Genomic DNA, 27,323 nt, shown 5'->3' with positions numbered 1-27,323 from the left:
CCTCCTTGGCAGCAACACAATTGTGGCAGCAACACAATTGCAACTCACCAGTTTGGGAACCACTGTTCTAAAATAATGCGGGAACTATTCCTGAAGGTTTAGAACTTCACTTTTCCTTGACTTCTTGGATGCACAATTTTTAAGACTATACTTCCACAGAATACTAAAGTGCCACGTTTATACAGTAAAATTATCAGGAAAAAAATTATAATGCAACAAATGGAGAATGAAAGTAATTAACAGTCCAGAATTCCAGTGGAAGATATATAACTCTAAAAGTCCTACATCATAGTCTGCTATAATTACATTTCTTCTGTTGCAGGAAAGATTACATGAATAAGATAAACGTGGAGCTGAGGGACTCATCCACCGCTATGCAAAGTGTCTTTGCTACTTCAGTTGCTCACAAAAAACCTCCCAGGAGGCTAGCAACATTTTCTTCAGAAGGATGATTACAACAACCAAAGTGGCATATTCTTCAGTAGTGTAAAACCTGCCATAGTACTTAGAGATGCATGGGCTGTTCTTAGATCTATTTACACAGCTGTGAAAGTGGCTGTGAAGTCAGACCTTGCTAACTTCCAACCATGTCAGCCGATTAGCAAGACAGTGATATGCACCATGCCTCTGCCAATCCCTAAATTCTGCCTGAATTGGCTTCTCACATACTCTCTCAAGCACTTACATGAACTACATGCAGTGTCCTATTTATTTTAAAGATTTATATCCTGCATTTCCCATGCAAATGCCCACAAACAGGCAGGCAGGCTTGAAGAGAGAGTGAATGTTAACTTCCTGTTTCCTGCTTCCTGTTAACATTCACTCTCCCTTCTAGTAATTGCAAAAGGCTTTGTGCCCGCTTGTCTGGTTAAAACAAGAGCCATTTCATGGAACATTAATGAAAGTTCAGAAGCAAAGGCCATGGGGGGGGGCTGAGGCAATAGGGTTCCCCTTTCCATGGTTTCCTGTATCTACAGGGTCCAGGAACATATCCCACATGAATAGCAGCGAGATGCCTATATAATGTATATACTTAAAACTCTTAAAGGACTGGATGGCTCATGCCACTGGGTAACAGGATACATAAGCTCTTTTCCTGATTCAGATTAATCTCAAATTTTAGCATGCAAAAGGTCAGGGCCAGACCAAGGCATTCTGGCATATGAGATGATGTGCCAAATAGTACTCTCCTTACCTAGTGGAGCACCAACTGCCACTGTCAATGCTCCTTTTCATACTGCTTCTAGATTCAGAAAGGAATATGGGAATGGAGCAGAAAAGCAAGTTTGGAGAATAGGAGAGTGGTGAGCTAGAACATCTCTGAATATCTAGCCTGTGACTCTTCCCTCCTCCACTTGTTCTTTTCCATTCCCCCCTTCCATTCTGAATCCATGAAGCAGAAGGAGAAGGAACAGTGGAGGCAGGCACCTCCCACCCATCTGCCACCTAAAGTGACCACTTCAGTTGGCCTCATGGTTGGCCCAATCCTGGCAAACACCTGTCACCAAAGGTGACAGGCAAACAGTAGCATGAGTGGAGGGAGAGGCTTTTGTATTGGATGGCATCTTTCATTTAAAACATTTTCCCCAAACACTTCGCTGAAGCTAAAGGGGAAAAGAAAAGCAAAATTGAAACATTAAAGGAGAAAAAACATACAGTTAAAAACCAAAAATTACATACCACTATGTGTTTATGTGTTTGTTGTAGTCCTTCTCCTTCTTCCACCCTACAAAACAAGATTCCATATAGCAAGCGTTATAGCTCTACTAGGAAGCGTGCTGCAAAAAGACTAGTTTCTAGGAGGAACACACATACGCAATGCTTCATCCTTTTTCCGCTCTCAGGCATTGAAAAACAGAGCACTTGATTTCTAGAAGTAGCAATTATCAGTATAATTACAATTATATGTATAAATAATTATAAGTATTTATTTAAAACTCATGATTAAGAGGAGGAAACCAAAGAGATTTAAGTAAGGTGGGGAAAGAGAAAGAACTGCAGCGCACAATTATTATTTTTAATACCGCCTTTGTGGAGATTTCTTGTCACCCTCTCTCACGAATCAGATACCATACAGCAAGACAGTGAACAGGGAAAACACAAAGAAGAGGTCCGCTGGTTTCAGCTGATGCCCTAAAGAGCCTTTCAACTTCAAAAGTTTGAAGAACAGTTTGTGAGATGGCATGGGAAGGTCACTCAAAAGGAAGAGGTTGATTTCATTGGGTGTGCAGATTTCACCAGGTGTGCCCACACACATCTTTGGATCCATGTCCAAGTCAGTAATGCCTGACAAATAATAAAGTCACCATTTATTTTTTTCAAAATAATAAAAGCTGTTTGCAGAGTTGATCAAATGGTAGGGCTGTACAGAATCAGATCAGAAGCAGTCCCGAGCCTTTTACCTAGACTTCTTCAGCTATATCTGGGGCATAAACAATACTTAGAGGTCACCCCAGTGAAGTATACATCACACAAGAAGGCTGGGCTACTTCAAGGCAGATGCCTGTCTTGAAGCAGTGAAGAAAAGGCAGAAAGAAAGCAGCCACAAGATCCAGGAAGAATGTGAAGTTCAGGGTCAAACTGCACATTACGACAAATGGACACAACCTAGTTGTGTGGACACAACCTAGTTTTAGTTTTGGTTCTGTTGCTGGGAAAGTTGAAATGGGGTGAAACCAGAGGGGGGAGTGGAGGCGTTAGGACTTTACCCCACTGTGGTTCTGATCTCAATAAAGTCACCCTCTCTCATTATTTTGACTTTTAATTGATTTTTTTCCATTAACAGAATATGTGGGGTGCGCAACTGAGATAAGAACCCTGTTTGGGCAAAATTCTGAAGCCCCCTACACACCCTGTCCAGTTTCAACCCATATTGGCTCCCCAACACACTATTTACCCAAAACGAAACAAAAAAAAGTCAATTGAATTACATTACACATATCATGTGACGTCTCGTTGGACATCCAGTCTTCATCAGCAGAGGATGGGCTTTGCTCTACATATGTAAAAGTATTCTTGCAACAAACAAACCAAAACCCAAAGAACAAAACATCCCAACTACTACTGCAGGAATATTCCTCAGTCAGGGCTGATAGGTATACACATTGGAAAAATGTAGCCATCTGATGTATTAAAAGAGAGAGCCATGTGGTGTATTGGAAAGTAGTAGACTTCTCAATACAGTATATCTCGGAAGCTGACTGACCAGTCACTTTCTTACAGCTTGGGATGTTGTGAGGATGAAAGTGGAAGGACAAGACATAAAATGCAACAAAAAATTAAAAACCACCTCCCTGTGAAATGACATGGATTTGTGATGGAAATATATGTCTTCTGTCCAGGGGAAAAGAGCTGAGAATGGAGTTTTCTAAGGAAAAGTGGGGGACAAATAATCAGGGTGCCTGCTGCTGAAGGGCAGGGGACAGAAGGTCATTCCCAATGACAGAGCACCCATGAGGGCCAACTAAGGCAGTGGATCGAGGGGGGAGCGATTTCATTTGCCTGCCCCCCTCTGCTGCTGTTCCTGAATTATAAAAGAAAGAGGAAGACAGAGTGGAAAAGGGAGTGTGGAGGACAGGATAAGATGCCCTTCAGTGCTGCCAGTGTCAGATAAAATATCCATTACAGCGAGCTTCCTATTTGAGCTGGTAGCTTCCCTAAATATTTCTTCATTAGGCTGGTAGCAGATAAGTGGGAATACATATACAAAGAGCAGAGTAATCAAGAGCAAGCAAGAAAAAGCAGAGAATTGGAAGAAAAGCAGTTTCGTGAGACTGCCGGCTGCCTCCTTGCTGCCGGCTCTGCAATTGCTGTTAGTGTTTGCTGTACGGAATGCTGCTTTGTAAAATGGGAGAAGAAGAACATGACATGTTTCATAAGAGAGAAAACAAGCAGATTTATATGAGTCCACTTGAGCCCAATTGAACTCAATGGGACTTACTTCTAGCGGACAAGAATAGGTTTGTGCTGTTGGTCAACTACCTCAGGGAGACATATGAAACTACAGAAAGATAAATCAAGGCACCCAAATCCACAGACAGTTAAAGGGATTTTCAGAGGCAGAGAGCATAAGAATTTTTGAAGCACAGTCAGTCAACATCATACACAGATGGTGGAACCTGCACTGCACCACATCAGACCACAGGTGGTGGCCGGTATCAAATGTTTCCGTTAGTGTCATCTTCTAATTTGGTCACTAAGCTGGTACTGGACTGACAGCCCAATCCTGAGCTGCCCGGAGCGCCCAGGCTCAGCGGCTACCGTGGGAGACACCTCAGGAGAAGGGGACATTCGTCCCCTTCCCCCAAGTAAGATAAGCAGCCCCGCAATGGGGCTATTCACTTTACCGCCGACCAAAAGGTTGGCAGTAAGGAAAAGGTGTTAGTGTTGGGTGCGCAGCCCTCCATGAGCGCCCTGGATCCTGTGGAGTAGAGTTCCATGGATCCTCCTCCTACCAACCCCCCAGTACGCCTCCCGCCCTTCGGCACGTGTCCCGCCCCTTGGCATGCATCCTCCCCGCCCTCTGTCCACCCCGCTGGCCTCCTCCCTCCACAGAATGCCTCCTCCTTGCCCCCGTCCATGCCCCCGCCTCCCGTTCCGGTGTTCTGCGGTCCAGGAGACCACCGAGCTGTGGAAGCTGGGCGACTGCCCCGCACTGGCCAGTGCTGGGCTAGCGCCGGCAGGAACCCAGCAGTGAACCCTGCAAATGTGCCTTACAGATTTGCCGGCTTCTCTCCCTTTAAAGAAAAGAGCAGGCGGGCGGGCGGCGGGGGGAGACTTGAGGCGGTGCCCCTGGAGGGCCGGCACCCGGGGCATTTGCCCTGTCTGCCCCCCTCCCAGTACACCAGTGAATACTGTTAATAATAATAGTAATAATTTCAGAGCACCTCCAGAAGACAGGCTGATGTATACAACTTCTACCTTTCGTCTGAGCTCGAAACTGGGGAAAGGAAACAGATTAATCTCTGAGTTTACACTATAGTTCTGAGTTGCTTGCCTGTAAAATTTAGCACAACATGTTTAGGGACACGATCTGGAGAAATCCTACAGAACAGGAAAAGCACATATTTTGGTTGGCTAACAAGGGATACATTCCTAACCCCTTATGTCAGTGCTTTCCAGCACTGACATAAGGGCAATGCAGCTCTGAAGTATGGGAACAAACATTCCCTTATTTTGAGGAGGCCTCTGTGAGTGACACCCAACTGCAGGATGCAGCACACGTTCCATTGGCACCGCTATGCCAGTGCTGGAAAGCACTGACATAAGGGGTTAGGATTGCGCCCAAGGTCAACTAATTTTTTTAACCCCAGTTTAATTATATTTTAGTATCAATATCTTGAACTGCTTGAACCACAGCTATTCCTAACAATAGTTAGCCCTATAAATTGAAACCATGGCTAGTAGCTTCAATTTTCAATTTCTCTTAAAAGCTAATTGTTAGAGTCAACCATGGTTACACACATTCAGATGCAAAGCACTTTAGTCAGAGGTTCACTAATGTGCTTGTCAGTGATGAGCATATCTTTTGTTCTGACAAATACATCAAGAGTGCCCATCTAAGCCTTATGTGAGAGTCATCGTTGACCTCGAGCCAGTGACAACCACAAGGTCAGCAAAGATTTATGGACCTCTGCCATAACCCCTCTTTTTTTGTGCTAGTTTCTTACATTAAGAGACTTTAAAAAAAAATGGAGGGCAGTAAAACCACTGAAGTAGTAGCAAGGGCCAGCCCAGTCTACTACATCAATTTATATAATAAATAGAATTGTTCTAATTACCAAGTCCAACCCAAAAATGCAGACCCCTGTGAAAAGATAACATCTGAACTGGCACATCTTCCAGTGATGACACATCTGTGCACATTTTACCATGAGGGATTCATCAAGGACCTTTTTTTTCTCCACCATGGTTTTTGCAGTGTAGAACAAAACTGAGATCATTAGCATATGACCCAAGTGCCAGAGAGCATGTTCCTATCTCCTTGATCAGCCTTTTTAAGCTGGCAAAGTCTAGAAGCAAACAAACAAGATTCTGTATGTATCCTATTATCAGATTTTTGAACATCCTGTTCTCCAGAGCTCTTCAGATTCACCATAACTCTATGCTGAAATACAAGCCAAGAGTTATTTCTAGATACAGAATAATTTTGTAACATTCCAAGTGATTAAATATCAGACAGGAGGCCAAATACATTGAATAGGGAGGAATTTGGCTCAATGGACACTACTACGCAGAGAACTGATGAAAGACTGTACTGAAACACAGCATTTAAGACAGACTAGTTGAAATTACTTTGCAGTTACGTATAACAGGCTTCTGCATGTACAATTACTGAACTTGTTACAGGCATACCTATACAAATTCCATACACACACATTCCATATGTTATTGCTGTGTAGACACAGCAATTTAAATTTTAAAAAAGTCATGCTTCAGATAGTTGTGGTCATGTTAAAATAAAGGAAATAAATATTCATTTTCACACTGCATTTTACTTTCTTTATCAAATAGAACTACTGCAACATTTCTAATAGTTTGCTAGTAGCTTGCGGGTTTAGCCGAAGTGGAGCGCGATCGCTCCACTTTCACTTCTAAAGCATTGGGGAGCCCTGCAGACGCTTGCACAGGACACTCCGCACCCCTGGGAGGCTGCAGGAGGCTCTGGTAAGTGCTGCTGCCTCCTCCATGCCTCCTGGCTTCCTCCACCCATTAAGGGGGCAGAGGCCAGGGTCCACAGGCTGTGGCGTCACAACACTCCAGTTTGAAAAGTCCTGCTATACAGTATTGACTGGCCCTCTTCACTAGCCCAATTGAATAATCCAGGAGGTGGAAGAGGCATGTTTAGTTCCAGGCAGCAAGACCCTGGATACTTCCAAGCATATATGGGAGCATCCAGGGTCATCCTGCTCACAGGAACTACATTCCCCATGATGCTGTGTGGGCCTGAATTCCTTACACATTTTGTTTGTGCATTTGTTCATTAACCTCAGTCCCTACAATAATGAAAAATGCTAGTCTTTTCACTGAGCTTCACGCTTACAGTATGGTTGCACTTGTGGGCACCTACATATTCACAACAAATGTAAAAGTGCAATAACATTGCGCATAAAAGTAAAGCACGCCATTGCAGAGGTTGCTAAAGTAAACAGCAACCATATCCATCGTACAATGAATATTCATGTACACATTTATCACTGTTAAATTCCCCCCACTCAAACATGTAATATCAACTCATTTTGATAAATTGTGTTCAGTGATAAAACAATTGTAAATTGAAACGCCTTTATATGTGCTCACCAACCAGCTGCCAGAGAACATTAAAAAAGAATACAGTATTTCACATCCCAAGGGAATTATCTACTAAGGTGTTCATAAATCATAGACAGACTGTGGCTTTGTTTTTGCCATTATTTCAGCTGTGGTTTAATTTGTTTTCTCCCAGTTTTAATGGAAGACAGGCAGCCTTTTAGTATTAGGTAAAAAAACAGGGGGCTCAAGTTAAATGAAAGGACAGTGGGCTCTGCCAGTGTGAAATTCTTCAATCACTGCAGATGTGCAGCCTGAATTTATTTCAGTGTGGCTTGCCTGGGAAGTCCACAGTCTAGGTAGGATGCATAACTCTGGCGACAGTTATCTCATGTTGTACGTTGTGAAGCCCTCTGATTCTACTTCTTCAGACTTTGCCTGGAATTCAAAGTCTGCAAGGATTTTGTAGGCAACACAGGGTATAAGCAGGATAGTGGCTATGGCACAGCTACAGCAGCAATTCACACATGCACACCTGATTGGTCAGCACGAATATTTGCAGCTGAATGAGGAAACCCTTTAGAAAACAATGTGGTCAAAGCAAAGTAGAACAATAAGAAAGATCTATCCATGATGCTTGAGCTGTGATGGCCCATTCATACATCCAAGTCAGCATCAGGGAACCAACCCTTTCCCCCCTATCTTCCACCTTAACTGCCTTCTACTCTGCGCCTCTAGTAACGTTAAATTCATTTGGCTTCCCATTCTTCTATATCTGATCAAAAATGGCACCTTCAGGGGACCATAGCAACTTGGGTGAGGGGTTCTCATCAGAAAAAAAAGACATGGAGGTAAAGAGTTAACCCCCCCCCCCCATTCATGCTGTGGTACTAATCCAGATTAGGCTCCTATGCTGCTGCTATTTTAGTGTAAAACCTAAGCCCATAACTCAGGACTTCCCAAACTAGGGCATTGTGATGCCCCTGCCAGGGAAGCCCCATTCGTGCCCCTTTAAGGGGTGGGGGAAAGGGGAAGGCAGCAATGTAATCTCCAGAATTGTGCTGCTGCCAAGGAGGGGAGGGGTATTTTTTACTTACCAGAAGCCAGTGCAGGAGTCCTGCCTCCTGACCCCAACATCACCATGATCCTGGGGATCACATTGCTGCCTTAGGGCTCAATCCTATCCAACTTTCTAGCCCTGATGCAGCCATGCCAACTGGGTGTGTGGTTTGTGGTAAGGAGAGAGTTACAGAGGCCTCCTGAAGAAAGAGAGCTTTTGTTCCTTTACATCAGGGCTGCATTGCAGCTGCATCATCACTGGAAAGTTGGATAGTATTGAGCCCTTAGTCCCTCCCCCCACACACACACACACCCTGAGTCTCAAACTCCCAAGGAGTTTGAGAACCAAGGCCCTAACCTGACAACATGATATTCAAGGTTCCATCTAGTCAAGTACTCTTCTGCTCTCACCTTATAGTGAGGTTTGTAAACTGTGAAGATGTGGGTATCCAGTGTTGAATACCAAAGTTTGTTCCAATTGAACATGCAGCATACCAATAGCATTTCACCCGACTGAATTCAATCACATGGTTCTACATTTTCTTTCTCTTTAGCTAATGCACACTAACATTAGTTTCTAGAGAACATATTATGTACTTTCTAATGTCATCTTTCATTGCACAATTACATCAAACAACAGGTATATAAATGGCTCTGTAGTATGTCAGGAGACATACAGAAATACCTAATGAAAGAAAGCATTACTACCTGCAGATTTGTTTTTAAAAAAATCAAAAAGAAGAGCCAGCGTCATTTTTTCAAGGGACAATGCCTGTGAGCTACAGTGCACTGGTGTAGTGGACTGGCTAAAAGGCTGAACAGGTTTGAATCTTGCCTCCTCCACCAAGTGACCTCAGGCAAGATGCTGTCAGCCCCCACCAGCAATACTGGGGTGATAATCCCTCTCTTGAAATGTTCCCATCTGTTGGATGCGTTTGCTTCGGCTGGGCCTGGAAGAGATTCCTCAAGTGCTCGTGCAAATTCCTCCACTTTCCTCTGATCCCGGATCTTGCTGGTATCAATGCGAGGTCTTCCTTCCTTTTTCGTGTGATACAGTCACTTTGCTTGCAGTTTCACTCTGCTGCACACCAGGGAGTGATCAGTGTCGCAGGCAGCACCATGATAACTGCGTGTGATCTTGATGCTGGGAAGGCTGGAGCGTCTGGAGAGAATCAGGTCAAGCTGGTGCCAGTGCTTTGATCTTGGGTGTCTCCAAGAGACTCTATGTTGGGGCTTTGTGTTGAAGAACGTGTTGCTGACATAGAGACCGTGATGACAGCAAAACTCTAGCAGGCGTTGGCCATTTTCATTCATCTTCCCAGTGCCGAACTGACCTAAGCAAGTGGGCCACAAACTGTGATCAGCACCAACTCTAGCATTGAAATCGCCGAGGATGAATAGCTCTTTTACAGGGATCTTCTTGATAGTGGTGGCCAGGTCATCATAGAATTTGTCTTTGGCTTCTGCTGGAGACGACAGAGTCAGTGCATAAGCACTGATGAGTGTGACAGGTCCTGCTGATGACTGGAGCTGCAGGGACAAAATTCTTTCACTTCCCACAGTAGGTGGGATGATGGATTCCAGCAGGGTATTTCTGACCGCAAAGCCAACGCCATGTTCCCTGGTTTCGTTTGGTGCTTTTCCCTGCCAGAAAAATGAGAAATTTCTCTCCTTGACAGATCCGGAATCTGGCAGCCTAGTCTCTTGAAGGGCGACGATGTCCATCTGCAGTCTGCTCAGCTCCATGTCGATGACAGCTGTTTTGCGTTCGTCATCTATTTCTTGCAGGTCATCAGAGAAGCCAGGTGTCATTGTCCTTACGTTCCAGGTGCCCAGTTTTAGGGCAGGAGTTTTCTGTTTTCTGTTGCATGGTGCAGAGTTGTCGATCCACTTGTCGGTTTTCACCCTAAACCCCATGCACCCCATGAGGTTAACGGACCGTGGCGAGGCAACACCTTACTGGCTCGGGACTGCCCAGCTTAAGGCGGGCGGTAGCTGCCCAATGAGATGCAATGATCTCTCCCACAGTCGGAAGCAGCCCCTGGCGTCACGCTCTACGCCAATCGAGCAAAGACTTATAACCGGTAAACTGCTGCTTCCTGTGTTGTGCCAACGCCGTATGGCGAAGTTGGAGTGTCCTCTCCAGTGCGCGAAGCCTGGGTAAAGAAGGTATGGAGGATATGCTGTTACCCATGGTAATACCCATGTTACCATAACATGTTACCATGTTAGCAGGGCTGTGTTCTTGCGCCAACCTTGTTTGGGATTTTCTTCGCTGTCCTGCTGAAGCATGCCTTTGGAACTGCAACAGAAGGCATCTATCTCCGGACCAGATCAGACGGAAAGTTCTTCAACCTCTCCAGACTGAGAGCAAAGTCCAAAGTTCAGCTAAAATGTCTGCGTGACTTCCTCTTTGCCGACGATGCAGCTGTCACTACCCACTCTGCCAAAGATCTCCAGCAGCTCATGGATCGTTTTAGCAAGGCCTGCCAAGATTTTGGACTGACAATCAGCCTGAAGAAAACATAGGTCATGGTTCAGGATGTGGACTCACCTCCCTGCATTACAATCTCTGTGCATGAACTGGAGGTTGTCCATGACAATGTGTACCTTGGCTCAACGATCTCCGACACTCTTTCTCTAGATACCGAGCTAAACAAATGCATCGGTAAAGCAGCTACCATGTTTTCCAGACTCATAAAGAGAGTCTGGGCCAACAAGAAGCTGACGGAACATACCAAGATCCAGGTCTACAGAGCTTGCATCCCGAGTACACTTCTGTACTGCAGCGAGTCATGGACTCTTCGCTCACAACAGGAGAAGAAACTGAACGCATTCCACATGCGCTGCCTCCGACGCATCCTCGGCATCACCTGGCAGGACAAAGTTCCAAACAACACAGTCCTGGAACGAGCTGGAATCCCTAGCATGTATGCACTGCTGAAACAGAGACGCCTGCGTTGGCTCGGTCATGTCGTGAGAATGGATGATGGTGGATCCCAAAGGATCTCTTCTATGGATAACTCGTGCAAGGAAAGCGCCCTACAGGTAGACCACAGCTGCGATACAAGGACATCTGCAAGAGGGATCTGAAGGCCTTAGGAGTGGACCTCAACAGGTGGGAAACCCTGGCCTCTGAGCGGCCCGCTTGGAGGCAGGCTGTGCAGCATGGCCTTTCCCAGTTTGAAGAGACACTTGGCCAACAGTCTGAGGCTAAGAGGCAAAGAAGGAAGGCCCATAGCCAGGGAGACAGACCAGGGACAGACTGCACTTGCTCCCATTGTGGAAGGGATTGTCACTCCCGAATTGGCCTTTTCAGCCACACTAGACGATGTTCCAAAACCACCTTTCAGAGCGCGATACCATAGTCTCTTGAGACTGAAGGTTGCCAACAAGTATTAATTCATTAAAATCATCTTCATTTTTTATAAATTTCCCTGTTTTTGTTGCCTGACAGGGTTTTTGTAATGAGGAGGTCTTATCATATAGAATTGCAGAGGATCAGGGTCCCCCTTTAAATGGTTTTTGAAGTGTAAAACAAACATATCCACAACACCCCAGAGCAGGGTTTTTCAAACTGTGAGCCCTGACCTCTGCCCCCTTAAGGGGCGGGGGCAACCTGGAGGCAGGGAGGAGGCAGTGGCGCGATCCCCAGGTTCGTGCCGCCCAGGGGCTTGGGCTTTAGCGGGGCATGCTCGCTCCACATTTACTTTCACTGCTACTGCGGAAGGGATTGTCACTCCCGAATCGGCCTTTTCAGCCACACTAGACGCTGTTCCAGAACCACCATTCAGAGCGCGATACCATAGTCTTCCGAGACTGAAGGTTGCCAACACAGAATCCCTCTCTGCTTTACTGGAAATTACAACAAAATAATGTCTATGGAGGGCTTCATGGAGAGCAAGCAGGGACAGCAGGTAGGCAAACCGGCCCCACCAGAGTCCTTCAAAAAGTGCCACCACTACAGCTGTGAGCACACAAGCACCCACAATTCATGTGCTCCAGTCGCTGTTCAGAGTATGTGGGTTGCTAAGTGCTTACGCACCTCATACAGCAGCAATGCTTTTTGAAGGGACTCCAGTGAAGCCATTCTGCCTCACCTGCTGCCCCCATACTGCACAGCCCTGGTAGAAAGGGAGTTGGACTGGAGCTGCTGGTCACATCCCAACCTCCACGTGTTCAGCTGCATAACAAGCACTTCCACCTGCAAACTGCTGTATGTGCATGAAATTCAATGCCATCATTGCACAAATTCCTAAATGCATGGAAGCCCTTATATGTGCATAGCTGAACGTGTGGAAGTCTAGCCTGTGGGCACAGTCCCACTTCAACCTACATGTAGTCAGTGTAGTGAACAGAGCATATTGATGAGCAGGTATGCAGGTTTTCTGGACTTCACACATGAAACCACTATATGCAAAAAGGTGTGTCAACCATTCCCCATATTGGCTTCCAATGCTTTCAGATGCTTAAAAGTGTCAGATCTGATGAATGAACTGTCATCTTATTTCAAACAGAGTGAGGATTGATATCCCCAGAGACAATCTGTGAGCTAAATTAATCTCATTAGTTGAGCAAAATTAAAAATTAAGCTACAGGCTTTCTGGCATGTGGCTGTGAAGCCAATAAAGTATCTGCAAAACAAGAGCACAAATCTTTGTCATTTTCACCCCATTATAGTTTGTTTTTTAGTAATGCATAGTATTACCATTTTATAGTGATTGGACAATTTAATATTCATGGCTGGGTAGTATTTTCAATTCAATATGCTATGTTGTTTTGCCTCTTTCAGGTGCTCTAATTTTACAAGCACTTAAAGTTTTGGGGAGCTGACGGAATTCATTTTTCCACTTAAAAGCTATTTAAAAAAATAACACAACCCATTTTTACTACCATACGCACATTCTTTCAATGGTGTTCTGAGTCCTTGCTGAAGCTAATTTGCTCTAGATGGGATTAGTGCCTGGATGGGTGACCACTGGGGAACTCCAAGTTCTATCATGGAAGAAAGAAGGGATAAAAAATGATACAAAATAAATAAAGCCAAAATCCTAACCAACTTTTCAGCACTGACACAAGGGCAATGCAACTCCAAGGTAAGGGAACAAACATTGCCTTACCTTGCGGAGGCCTCCGTCACTGCCCCCCAACAGCAGGATACAGCACATGCCCCACTGGCACAGCTATGCCAGTACTGGAAAGTTGGTTAGGATTGTGCCCTAAGTGTAAATTGTTACAATTACAATTGTTACAAATGTTAAATAGTAAATTGTTACAATTTCTTTACAGCAAATTTGCAGGTTTCCTTATGATAGCACAGTATTTCTTAAAACCTAGTGTTCCCAGAAGCCAAATCCTGATAGTTTTAGTTTTCTTGTGCTAAAAGCAAGGACCAAACTATGTGTGATGCAGAAGTTTCACGATCAAAACCTCGAACATCCTTATCTTTTATAAAGGAGCTCTGGGGTGAAGGGTGCCTCTTTCACTCAGAGCTCTAACATAGCTCTACTCTTGTTACTCACATGGTTTCAGGGCTGGTCTTAGGAACTGCAGAACCCAATTGGAAACATTTTTGCAGGGCCCCAGGTTCACAGCCAAAATCGGTAGAATCTTAGAGATATAAATAATATTTATTATAGACTTTATATCTCTATAGTAGAATGGAAAGCAATCAAAATGTGTGCTTAAAAGTGCATATGAGTTAATAGACCAAATGCATCTAAGCACATTTTAAGACAAAATTGCCAGGTGGACTTAGATATCCAATAAAATGGTGCATGCCAATACCAGAAAATAGGCACAATAGGAGCTGTTGTTCTTGAGGAAGCTTGACAGGAAAACAGCAAATCACCTGTTTGGAACTTGGCCTACATGGAACTTGGCCATGTAGGCTTTCTGCCCTGGCACTGATTTCAAAGGGTTTCAGGACAATAACTACTGCATCAGGATGTCTTAGCAGCCCTTTAAAGATGCTGACGCCTCTCAGAAGCCACTTGTTGGTTAGAAAGGTTCAAAATAGGGGGAAATCAATCAATCAATAGGGGGAAAAAGCAGGGATTATCATCAAACTCTTTGTGACTGATACCAACTTGGGGGGGGACACACACACACATGTAAATTGGAGAATTGTACAGAGGCAAAGAGTTTTTAAAAATCCCCTGGCTGCTTTTTGAAAAATACTTCAGAAGTTCCAGTCATGAAATTCCCATGCCACCTCTAGCTTGATCTTATGGATGCTGTTTTGAAATGCTGGTTTGAGATGTTCTGAAATGCTAAATTTCAGGTACAGAAGACTTCCTTTTTAAAAGGCAATATCATTTTGAACCCAGTTTCATCATCCGAAGCCTTGATCATGATTTTGGATTCTCTGAAGGCAGATAGCACAACAGCCTTCCTGATGATGTCAACTCCAAATTTAGAATTAAAATGGGAGAGCCAACAGTTATGTGAGGGAAGTTGGAAATGAGGGCACGCATGAGGGCTAAAAGGAAAAAAGAAAGTTATCTGGTAACAACACATTTTAGCTCTTTTGCTCCTCAAGGCATTTAGAAAGAAGCCTCTGCAAAATGTGTTTGTTACTATGGTAACCCAGTCAATGCAGGCGCCCATGTTTGAAGACATTCAGTCACTTCAAAATGCCTGCGCAAGAAGCAGATTCACGACATTGTCACCAAATGCAAATTACCTCTGACAAGCTGTTTAGAAGTGCCTGAGTATGGGGAAGGCAGGGAATATCTACATCAGTGTTTCTCAAACTGTGGATCAGGACCCACTAGGTGGGTCGCAAGCCAATTTCAGGTGGGTCCCCATTCATTTCAATATTTTATTTTTAATATATTAGACTTGATGCTACCATAGCATGTGACTGCATTTGGGGAAATGTTACAGACCTGTACTTTTAACAGACTACTGTGTATATGCTTTTAACAATGATAGTAAATAGGACTTACTCCTGGGTAAGTGTAGGTAGGATTGCAGCTTAGGATTGTTATAAATTTCCCTGCTCGATGACATCACTTCCGGTCATGACCTCACTTCCGATGGGTGAGGTCTTTTTCTAGATACTTTTTCTCAAAAGTGGGTCCTGATGCTAGATGTGTGAGAACCACTGATCTACATGATATTAAAGAACATTAACTAAACAATCCCCCCACCTTTCCAGTTTGATTCCAGAGAATCAGGGATATAAAATATGAACCAATTCATGTAGACCTCCAATGGTGTGACTGTCATTAAGAACTGCTTGAGCCGACGTTATAGAACATCTTTTGCATTATTGCTCTGAGACCATTTTGTTCTGTTTTCCCTTTCTAGCTGTTGTTGCACTTGTATTATTTTGGGAAAAAGGATTTTTTTGAAAAACCTGCTGGGTATAGCAGAGGCTCCAAATCACTGCTAGGAATGTATAGGTTATTTACTGTAACTGCCAAGGTTTGGTATATTGGCAGTGACAGTGGTGCCTGGAAGGTGTATTACTGGCATGAGAGATTTCACATGATAGGAGAGAGTGATGTGGTAATTCTAATGTTCCAACCTGTCAAAAACATAGACCTCTATCACTGTAGGTATATTAGAATTGTGCAAGGATTTTACCTGTGATGGAGAGCAGTGATATTCCTCTGTAATTATCGCAGACTTGTCGATTTCCTTTCCTCTTGTAGAGGTGTACAATGGACATGTCTTTCAGTTTCTGAGGGATGGATCCTTGATTCCAGAAAGACTGGAACAGCTGAGTGAGTTTATCGACAAGCACTGCAACACCATCTTTATAAACGTCTGCTGGGATCGTGTCAGATCCTGGGGCCTTGCCACTCCTTGGACTCCTTGGGAGTCAGCCTGAGATACAGGACCGATGGGAAACTGTTTAACCTGCATAGACTCCAGGCTGTCACCAAGATAAAGGAGACTGTGCTACAAGACCTTCTTTTTGCTGATGACTGTGCCCTGAATACTGGATCAGAAAAGGAAATGCAAGCCAGCACGGACAAATTTGAAGCAGCATATGACAACTTCGGTTTCCTCATCAACACAAAGAAAACCAAAGTGATGCACCAGCCAGCTCCAAAGGCCCAACACCGAGAGCCCACCATCATAGTGAAGGAACAAAAGCTGCAAGCAGTGGACCAGTTTACATACCCTGGCAGCACCCTCTCCCGCACAGTGACAATTGACACTGAGGTCAACTGTAGAATCGCCAAGACAAGTTCTGCATTTGGCAGACTGCGGACCAACGTGTGGCATCGCCTTGGAATAAGCCTTGATACAAAGCTTAAAGTCTACCGAGCAGTTGTGCTAACTACTCTGCTGTATGCCAGTGAAACTTGGACTGTATACAGGAGGCATGCTAGGTAACTGAACCACTTCCACACGACGTGCCTCCGCAGACTCCTAAGGATCCGGTGGCAGGGCATGGTGCCAGATACAGAAGTCCTCTCCAGAGCAGTACTGCTGTCAGTTCACACCCTGCTGATGAAAGCCCAGACACGCTGGGCAGGTCATGTTGTAAGGATGCCAGACCACCGCATCCCTAAACAGCTCTTCTATGGTGAGCTATCTCAAGGAAAGTGATTGCAAGGGGGACAAAAGAAGTGATATAAAGACACACTGAAAGCCTCTCTCAAGACCCTGGATATTGACACCACCACCTGGGAAATCCTGGCACAGGACTGATCAACATGGCGCACGCTGATCCACCAAGGCTGTCAGACATCTGAAGCCAGAAGGACAACCATAGTAAAAGAGAAGCGAGCACTCCGGAAAGCCAGAGCTGCAAATGCTGCAACAGTGGTGCCTGCACATGTCTGCCCAACATGTGGCAGAACATTCTGTGCTCGTATAGGCCTTATTAGTCACCTGCGGACACACTGTGGACAGTCCACAACCTGTTAGACGTCAAGGTCTTCTTCGAAAACAATGGACGAACATCATATTAGAATTGAATCTGAATCAAACATACTTTCAAGATCTGCTCAGTTTAGAACTAATTCACACATTTAGCCTCTTAATGAGGAAAACTAGAATTATACGAATTCTGCCCACAGCCTGAAGCAAAAGAATGTTCTTGTTTGGGTCACGCATCAGGGAATTTGGGGGAAGCAAAAAGAGTTTCAGTAAGGCTAGGAAAATTTCTCAGGGGAGTTCAGCCAACATGTTTTGCCTAAAGAGAAATTTCAGGGTTCATTTGCTGGTTCTTCTAGAACCCCCACTGCCACAAGTATTGGCTGCTAGAAGGAAAGAACATATTCCATTCTTCTGGCCCCTGGGAAGGCACTAACTGCCTTCTCCTCTCCCTATCAGTTGAATTAAGTGCCAGGAATAAATGTTAGCTGTCAACCCCTCTACTTCTGTTGGCCATCAGAAAGAAAACAAGTGGTAGATGTGGTGGGCAGGTTATCTGGTATACTTGCAAAGACTGATCCTGAAGGTAAAAGTCACTGTGTAGTTGGCTTTTTAAGAACTAGGACCTGCCACAGGAATTTAAAACCAGCACCAGGAGTCAGTGAGTTACATTTGTAGTAGTTCAAAATAACCCAAGTATCAGATGATTATTTTTTTAAATCCAAATCACAACTCTGGACAAAACATCAGCATTGTTCTCTCTGAATTAGTTTAGCATCTTAGCTTGATCAAGAGTTTTTTTTTTTTTCTGAAGAAGCAATGATTAAAAAATGCAGTTTTTCCCCCCTCAAATACTGTGAACTTTAGATCACTAGAGTTTATTTACATACTCAAGATTCAGAAGGAGCTATCCCAGAATTGTTTTAATTCACATGTACCAAGAATTCCAGAGTGTTTCAGTTGAATTACAACCGTGTTGATTATCTTGGGTCAATCATAAGTCCCTGTTTTATCTGCAGAACTGTCACCTATGACCAAAAGAGGTAGCAATTTTAGTATTGTTTTTATAGTAGAATTTGTTCTACAACTAGAGAAATATTTATGATGCACAACTGGATTGTGGTCTTATTTAAAACAGGTAAAAGCAGTAGAGCCATAATCATTTTATGAAAAACAAAGAAGGAGGGGGGAAGCAGACAGGCGAACAGAGACAAACAGCCAGCTTTAAAGTAAAAGTAATATTTAATACAATTCTAGATGTAGAAAGATTGACAGCACAATCCTAAGTATGTCTCCTCAGAAGCAAAAATATTGTATTCAATAGGACTTTCTCCTGGGTAAGTGAGTATAGGATTGTAGGCTGAATACATTGGTTTACACATTATCACTCATCCTTGATTAGAAAGATGAGACAAAGATCCTTCACTCCCTTTCCGTTATCTTCATCCTCTGTTCCCCTTTATGGGCTAGTTCAGGTGATACTTTCACCACCCAGCTGGCCCCACACAGTTATTTATTTGTGTGCTCCTCATATGTGTACATCCTGGTGCCTTCACTGCATTTCTTAAACACACAAGGGAGAATGGTTTCTCCAAACTACCCCACTACATGTGTTGCTAATCCTACTGAAGCTTAATAATAGTAATGACCCCCCCCCCACACACACACACACACACAACTGAGAGAAGTCCCTGGGAAGGGAACAGGTCAGGGAATGCACACATTAAACATAATCACTTTGGAGCAGTTTGTGTTTCAAGTCTCATCTGAGCTAACCCTTAAGAGATGTAGATCATTGCAAGTTAAACATCAGGCAAACAGGCTAGAACAGGCATTGGGGTTTATGAAGCACCATTGTTCAAGGTAGCTGTTATTTTTTGTGGAGACTTGAGGAGTAATGATATGGACCTGTGCCGTGTCTGTGCCTGGTGAGCATAGTACTAGAACCTGGCCCTAAGGCAATGCCCAGCCAGTGTGCCTTCAATTTGCTAAAAGGACTAACACCTGTTAATGACACTGCGGTATCCTAATGGAAGATTTCCTTAGAAGGTGGGTGAGGGATCAGAGAGTTTAAGTTGACATTCCCCCTCCCCCTTGTGCAGTCAATGTAAAAAGAAAAAAAAAGCCATTTTCTAGCAGCTTCTGGATAAAGTTTACAGAGTTTCAGACAGCTTCTGAGCAAGACAGACAGAGGCAAACTGGAATGGAGTCACTGAGAGAAAGCAATCTTGGAGCTGAAGCACAATGTGGATACAAGGCTGCCTTTCTGAAGAACTGATGTAACCCATTACTGTTTGTAAGGAGTGCTGTGCTATCTGCCGCTATCCAATATTCAATCCACATCGTTGTAAATAAAGCAAACATCCTTTGTATGTCAACTCAGAAGTAAGACTCATTACATTCAGTTGGACATACTTCCAGGAAAATGTATACAAGAATGCAGCCTTGGTGTTACATGGCCTCCCCACTTCCCTGAGACAAGTTCCAGGGGCAGTGCTGATTGGATTCTGGCTTCCTTTGTAGGAGAACATATTGAAGATTTAGGGTATCTGCAAAGGACTGAGCTGTCAGAAGGTTTTTCTTATCTAAACACTGAAGGAAGATTTAAAGCAAAACTTAAAAAAATCAATGGAATTTAAAATAAAGTATGTGCCAGGTTGTGTGCGCCCTTTAAATTTATAACATAAATTTAAATAGCCAACAGGTGTGTTTTTTTAATGAGTAATATATGTATAAAGCACTGTGCATAAGTAGGCCTTTTCCGCCCACACCAGTGTAATAATCTGTCGAACAATCCTCTGAGGGAAAGAAACCAGCTGAGTATGAGTAGAAGAGCAGTGATGACTGTGTGAAAAATGACACAGGTGTCAACTCCATGACTGTTGTGCCCCCCCCCCCACATGCATACCTAAGCTATAGAGTTGAAAGCCACTGCATACTGCTATGCTACCCTGCATCATGTTCAGCTATTCTTCAGGGAGGCAGAAGCCTGAGGCTGGTCAATTGCCCATGGACAGAGATTGCAACACAGTCTTTGGCATAAAGTCTGTTTCATGTTTGGAATCATTATTGTTTTCTCCTGGGTCCAATAAATCCCATCTGTAGCTGAATGTACATGCTATACTACTCTGAAACCTTCCCTCAGAGATACAGCAGGCAGATGGAATTAAAAAAAAAAAAAAAAAAAAAGCAGTGATGAGCAGGTTTTTTTGTTCTGTTTCACTTGGGGCATGGTCCCCACAGTATAACTTGGCATGCTGTATTCAATTTAATTATCATCTTTCTGCTTTGGATCTCATAACTCTCTGGCATGAGATATGGATGTTTAAGTACCATTCTTTTCAGGAGTCCTTGCAAACAACAGTTAAAAACAATGATTACTTTCATCATGCTTAGACAAAAAAAAAGGTATGTCTTAAAATTATAATAAAAATACACGCTGGTTTAGATTGTGTTTTTGGTGTCAGCAACACTGACCTAAAACATTCTACATTCAAAGAGGCTAAAGAATGGACAAGTTTATAATAGAATTTACAGTATAAAGAATTCCAGTTGCATATGGAATTCTGATGGACATTAGCTATTGTAAATCATTGTAAAAATGTATTATACATGTCAAAGATCTCCAGCAGCTCATGGATCATTTTAGCAAGATTTTGGACTGACGATCAGCCTGAAGAAAACACAGGTCATGGTTTAGGATGCGGACTCACCTCCCTGCATTACAATCTCTGAACACGAACTGGAGGTTGTCCATGACTTTGTGTACCTTGGCTCAACAATCTCCGACACTCTTTCTCTTGATACCGAGCTAAACAAATGCATCGGTAAAGCAGCTACCATGTTTTCCAGACTCACAAAGAGAGTCTGGTCCAACAAGAAGCTGACGGAACATACCAAGATCCAGGTCTACAGAGCTTGCGTCCCGAGTACACTTCTGTACTGCAGCGAGTCATGGACTCTTCGCTCACAACAGGAGAGGAAACTGAATGCTTTCCACATGCACTGCCTCCGACGCATCCTCGGCATTACCTGGCAGGACAAAGTTCCAAACAACACAGTCCTGGAACGAGCTGGAATCCCTAACATGTATGCACTGCTGAAACAGAGACGCCTGCGTTGGCTCGGTCATGTCGTGAGAATGGATGATGGCCGGATCCCAAAGGATCTCTGAAGGCCTTAGGAGTGGACCTCAACAGGTGGGAAACCCTGGCCTCTGAGCCCGCTTGGAGGCAGGCTGTGCAGCATGGCCTTTCCCAGTTTGAAGAGACACTTGGCCAACAGACTGAGGCAAAGAGGCAAAGAAGGAAGGCCCATAGCCAGGGAGACAGACTGCACTTGCTCCGAGTGTGGAAGGGATTGTCACTCCTGAATCGGCCTTTTCAGCCACACTAGACGCTGTTCCAGAACCACCATTCAGAGTGCGATACCATAGTCTTTCGAGACTGAAGGTTGCCAACAACAAAATTATACATGTATCAATATACGTATGTTCATTTTAAGTTTCAGTGGGTGGTGTCCTAAGAAAACTAGGGCTGCAATTCTATACAAGTTCCACTGAACACAATTAGTCTTACTTTTGAGTAGACATGCCTAGGATTGCACTGTAAGATTCTTGAATCCCACTGAAATTATAGGACTTGCAGCCCAATCTAAACTCCCTCCACCAATGCAGCTGCACCAGCGGATCACACATTGCATCCAATGGGGGGGCACTCTGGAGGTCTCCTCAAGGTAAGGGATCTTTCATTTCCTTAACTTGAGATAAGCCTCCACCTCCCCAATGGGTCTCCTCAGACCTTAGCTGGTGCAGAATTAAGAAGATTCAAGAAGAAGGAACAGGGTTAGGATCCTGGTGCAAGCAAGTGCCATGGTACTCACCCCATGCCTCTGCCTTTCTGCTTCTCTCCAGCCCCCCTCGCCACCCAGACACTCCTTCGTTCCTCCCCTTCCCTGACCAGTTCTGTGTAGTCACTGCTCCTGCTGCTGGCTTACCTTTCGTGCTGGAGGTAGCTGGCTGTGGGTGTAGGCCTCTGGCGCTGCTATGGTTTTGCAATAGCGCTCCTAAAATGACTGCCAGCAAGCACACTGTGAACACCACCAGAAGTCATTTTACAATAGCCGAACAATGTTGTAATGGGCAGCACAGCCCTAGTTGGCATCTGCACCTACACATTCAGTCCAATTCATGGCAAAAGTCATAGTAGTCCTTCCTCCAGTGCTGCCAATCATCCTTCAACAGACTTCCTGTGTCTACATGTATCCCACCAGCAGTTGACAGCTGAAAGGGGTGGAAGTTTCCCACTAAGGGCTTGCCCTTCTGAGGGCACTTAACTTCCTGGTCCTACCCTGCATGTGACAACAGGATTTGTGTGCTTTTTTTTTTTAGTGTGTCACAGAAGGCTGACTCTCACACACAAGAACCAGCCCATGACCACTCCCTAGGGATTGCTTCCAAGCAATGGGCCTAGGATCAGACCCAAAGCAGGCATATGGAGATGGTCACCAAAGCAGTCACCCTTAAGATCCACACTCAGAAAAGCAGACAAAGAAATCTCTATTCCAAACATAATTGTTTGGTGTATATAGGTGCATACACACCTATAGACATTTTCCTGGGAGTAAGCACCATTGAACACAGAGGGAGTTACTTCTGTATAGGCATGCATAAAGTAATACAAATGGCAGCACCCAGAGCACCTTCCTCTACTCCAGCGGTACTCAGACTGGGGCGTTGCGACGCCCCAGCCTGAGGGCCCTGGCCTCTGCCCCTTTAAGGGGTGGCAGTAGGGGGGAAGGCAGTGATGCGATCCTCAGGACAGTGCCGCTCGGGGGGGGGGGGGCTGCAGGGACTGGGATGTACCACCAGTCCCTGCAGCAGCCTTCCCAGGGTGCGGGGAGCCCTGTGCAGACACCTGCAGGGCTCCCCAGCCTGCAGAAAGTGAAAGGGGAGCGATCGCACTCCACTTCCACAAAACCAGAAGTGGAGCGCGATCGCTCTACTTTCACTTCAAAGCAGCTGGGGAGCCCTGTAGGTGTTTGCGCAGGGCTCCTCGCACCCCCGGAAGGCTGCTGCAGGGACTGGTGAGAACATCCCAGTCCCTGCAGCCCCACTGAGCAGCGCGATCCTGGGGAGCGGGTCACTGCCTTCCCACTGCCTCCCTCCCTCCCCTGAAAAGACTTAGTGGCTCTCAAACTCTCCCAGAGAATTTGAGAACCACTGCCCTACTCCCTCCAGCAGGAAGATTAAAGCACTGTTGCGAGAGGATCCAGTGGTTATCACAAAGGGAGGCCCTTTTCCTCCCTACCAGATACCAACCAAATTCACAGAGCCAGTAGCATAGCTATGCGGGGAACAGAATGAAGTTTTGTAGGGCACCTCAACAAGGTGTGGAAATTGCCCCTCCCTCTCGCTGCTGGGAATGGCTCCTGTTGCTCCAGCCACCAGGAATGTCTCCAATGGCGTGACAGCTTCTGTGGTGTGTTGAAGCACCCTGCAAAACTTAGTACTGTGCTCCCTGTAGCTACACTACTGCACAGAGCAAAATGTTAAGCAAAAGCTGCTTTCACTGCTGTCTCTTTTAAGCCAAAAGGTGTGGGGGGGAGGAGGTCTGGCAGTGGAAGTCTATCTAGGGTGATATCGTGCCTCATCTTAGGTCTCCAAATTCATAGATACTGAAAACCACATGAGTTTTGCAACCTTACATTCAAAACCTAAGCAGCAGAACCCACTGATTGAAAAAGTGAAAAAGGTGGTTGACTTATTACATTACCTTGGAAAACACTCTTGGATAAGGAAACTCATTCCTTGGAGGTTTCTGCACATTTGTTCTGGGCCTAGTAGTCTCAATGATTTCAAAGGCACTTCATCATGCTCAAATTTCTTAGGATACAACTTGGATCCACTGATGAATCAGCTTATCTTGTAGGGGGATGTAATACCTTGCATTAATTATTTTTATTTTATACCCACACACTGAGCTTTGGTTGCTATTGGTGTTGTGCAAATCAACATATTAAAATGCACCCACACAGTCGCCTTAAACTGTTCAGTCGCCTCTTAAACTGCTGATGTGATACCACCACATCAGTCGCCAACTGGTCGCCTGATGCACAAGATAAATATTATATATCTCAACAACTGCAACACTGAACAGGTTTTTCAAATAATCATACAATAGAAGGTAGCTTCCTAAGCTAGCAACGTTGGACCACACATTTGCACAATATTATTCATTCTTCACATTTCTCATTCAAATATTTAAACAAATACACAGCTTGTCACAATTTGTCCAATTAAGCTGTTAAGGATTGAAATATGATTTTTTTTAAAAAGAGACTCGGAATCCAGTTCTATGCCTGTCTACTCAGAAGTCCTATTGTGTTTAGAAGGGTTTACTCCCATGAAAGTGTGTATACTTCTACACTTACCTGAGAGTAAGCACCACTGAACTTAATTCAGCTTACTTTTGAGTTAGCACACATAGGTTTGCACTGTTATCTGATTCACACTTTGATCTTCTGTATCTAACACATCAGCAGGACATGAGAGTGTACCTTGAACTTGCACACCCTCACCTCATAGTGTATAGAACCTAAGTGTAAACAAAGGCCTACAATATAAATGACTGAGCAAGCCTGGTTCATGTGAACCAGGAGCAAAAAAGGTTCAATTAGTTAAGTGTGATCTAGTTGCACAAATATTTATGCATGTAGGCCCCAATTTGCTCTAAGTTCACAATGAAGACTAAGGGATTCATGAGCAGAGGCAGAGAATGAGCACACAGCCAGATATAAGATATATCTTGAATTGTAGCAAAGGACAGCTTTGGAAAATCATTGGTAGTGAGAGCTGGGTGGCACCAATGTGAATGTACAGCACTTTACTAATGCAAGATTGTTTCACAGATCAATGATGCAATAAATGAGATTTTTGATTTACAGATCTGTAGGTGCTGTGCAAAATGGGACAGTTGTATCTAGGTCCTATATGACAAAATGATGAGGTGAATCCAGTGGCAGTGAGCTTTTATTCTGTTAGTTTAAAACAGGAATGTAATCAAATTCCTATCTTGCCTATATCTTGACAGAGCACTTCCATTCCTCAGTGGATCAGACTTTATACGGCTATAGATATGTCTAAGGATTCCAAGCATTCCACACGTTTGCATAAAACACATTTAACTACATACTTTGCAGAGTATTACTGCACCAGCAGTTCAGTTAGGAAATGCATTAAAAATACATATCCTTTTAATAGAAATTATTTTCAGTGATGCACTAAAAAGCCCAAGAGAAGAGGGCAGAATGTGAAATCAAAAGAAATTGTGTCAAGTTTGATCAGAATTGAGAAATTTTTCCATTCATCCATCTGCAGTTTCAAAAAGGGTGATTATCCCAAGAGGAGGTAGTTGGTCCAAGTGGCACATTTAGCACATTTTCTTTTTTCTAAAAGCATGGAGAGCTCAAATATTTTGCTACACGGGATAGAAAATCCCAACGGCTCCTGTAACAGTTTAAAAAAAGTTACTACAGCATGTTTGCCAGTCTGTTATTGCCCTCAACTTCTGAGATGGCTGCCTCACTGAATCTCGCCGCACAGTACAATTACAAATAATGCCATTATTTCAAGGCAACACTAAAACTTGCTTTCAAAAATTGAAGAAGAAATGAATTGTATAATTTAAAAACCAATACAATGAATGAACAACAATAAAAAAGACATATGGCTATTTGGTATTTGTTCAACTAACAACTGAGTAATGAAAACAATTATATTTTTGCAAGCTGCCAAGTGACACATTCCATTGTTCAACTTGCTCACTTTGATAATGGTGATACTCTGTCACCATTATCTACTGCTCTTAACACTGTAATAATCTTGCCTAATCAACCTTTTGTTTGGCATAAGCAAAGCTTAAAACACCTGAGATAACTGGTCAAATGAGAAGCAGGAAATAGAGGAAAAAAGGAATTCTGTTATCTTCATTATGGAACACTGCTTTAAACAATAGCAGCGGCAGCAGCAACATTTAGTATTCATAGAATGCTTTTTTCCAAACAGTCCAAAATATTTCACATGCATTACCTCTGTAATCTATACATCATCACTGTAAGGTAGTTAAACACTACACCGTTCATATCACAGAACATGACTGAGGTCAAGAGAGCAGGCCAATTCTCACTTTGCTTTTTGTATTGCACATGCATTTGCAATTCGTATTTTATATTTTGGTTTGTATTTGCAGATGGTAAGGACTTACACAGTATATACAAAATTAGGGGAATCTGAGAGAGCTGCATGCATTAAACTTTGTGTGTCTAAAATTAAAGACATACACACACACCCCAGCGGTTTGTTTAAGGCCACATAACACATTCATGGCAGAGTGAAAATTTGAATTGGAGTGTTCTAATACATGCTTCATGCTCTCAACCACTAACTTAAACAAACTCAAAAGGCTGCTCTGAATTGTGCTTTTCACCCCAGTTCAAAACATACTCTTGGGCATATCTGTATTAGGAAAGATGGTTGTAAGATTGGTGTTTAATGAACAAAGAGTTGTATCTTAACCTGCCTGCAGAACATTGTCAGAATCTCCTTCAATTTCCAAGGGGTCCTTGCATAGACAGAATTTTCCATCCAGCAAGTCTGTTTCGCAGTTTTAATTCAAACTCAGACCCAAGATGATGCGTTTACATGTGAAGTGTAGACATTTGTGCGTGAATGTGGGAGCAGTACTGGCAGCAGCTGGCTCAGCAATAATTGAAGTGGCCACTTCGAATGACAGGTTGGAGGGGAGCAGGAAACTGATGTGGGTTGCCCCATCCCAAAACTTTCTGCTACTTCCCCTCCAGCCTAGCTGCTTCACTCCATCCAGTACCACCAGAGTCTCCTTGGGGCAAGGGAACATCTGTTCCATTACCCCACGTCAAACTCCACTGGCGCAAATTGGGCTCCTTGGATCTGAGCTCACTATTTAGGGGGTACAGAACCGAGGAGCCCCTTGTTGGGTGGTGTGGTGTGGCTCAGGAGGGGGCACAGGATTCTGCAGCGTCCCCGGCAGCCTCTGCCAGGGTCCCTGTACTCCTCCTGATCTGCTCACAGCCCGGCCTCCCTCCACTCAATTCTGTCCCTCCCTGCCCTGCCCTGAGAAGCCTCCCCGCCGCCTGGTGGG

At 44.1% G+C, this 27,323-nt stretch overlaps 1 protein-coding gene across 3 annotated transcripts in view; it reads right to left on the bottom strand.

The window, feature by feature from the left end:
* The window catches only part of LOC136644003 (fibroblast growth factor 14), a 346,427-nt gene that overhangs the window by 149,380 nt on the left and 169,724 nt on the right, over nt 1-27,323 (bottom strand). The window contains exon 2 of one of the 3 annotated variants that reach the window (XM_066619460.1): nt 1,681-1,726. The exons of the other annotated variants lie outside the window; for them this stretch is intronic. The gene's annotated coding sequence lies outside the window, so the exon portion shown is untranslated. The remainder of the gene's footprint in view (nt 1-1,680; nt 1,727-27,323) is intronic. 3 annotated transcript variants of the gene reach the window in all.

Source organism: Tiliqua scincoides, chromosome 3 (genome assembly GCF_035046505.1).
Source record: "Tiliqua scincoides isolate rTilSci1 chromosome 3, rTilSci1.hap2, whole genome shotgun sequence".
In the NCBI taxonomy this organism is placed as follows: Eukaryota; Metazoa; Chordata; class Lepidosauria; order Squamata; family Scincidae; genus Tiliqua; species Tiliqua scincoides.
Note: the sequence above shows the minus strand (reverse complement) of the source record. Positions and strands in the feature narration are given on the sequence as shown.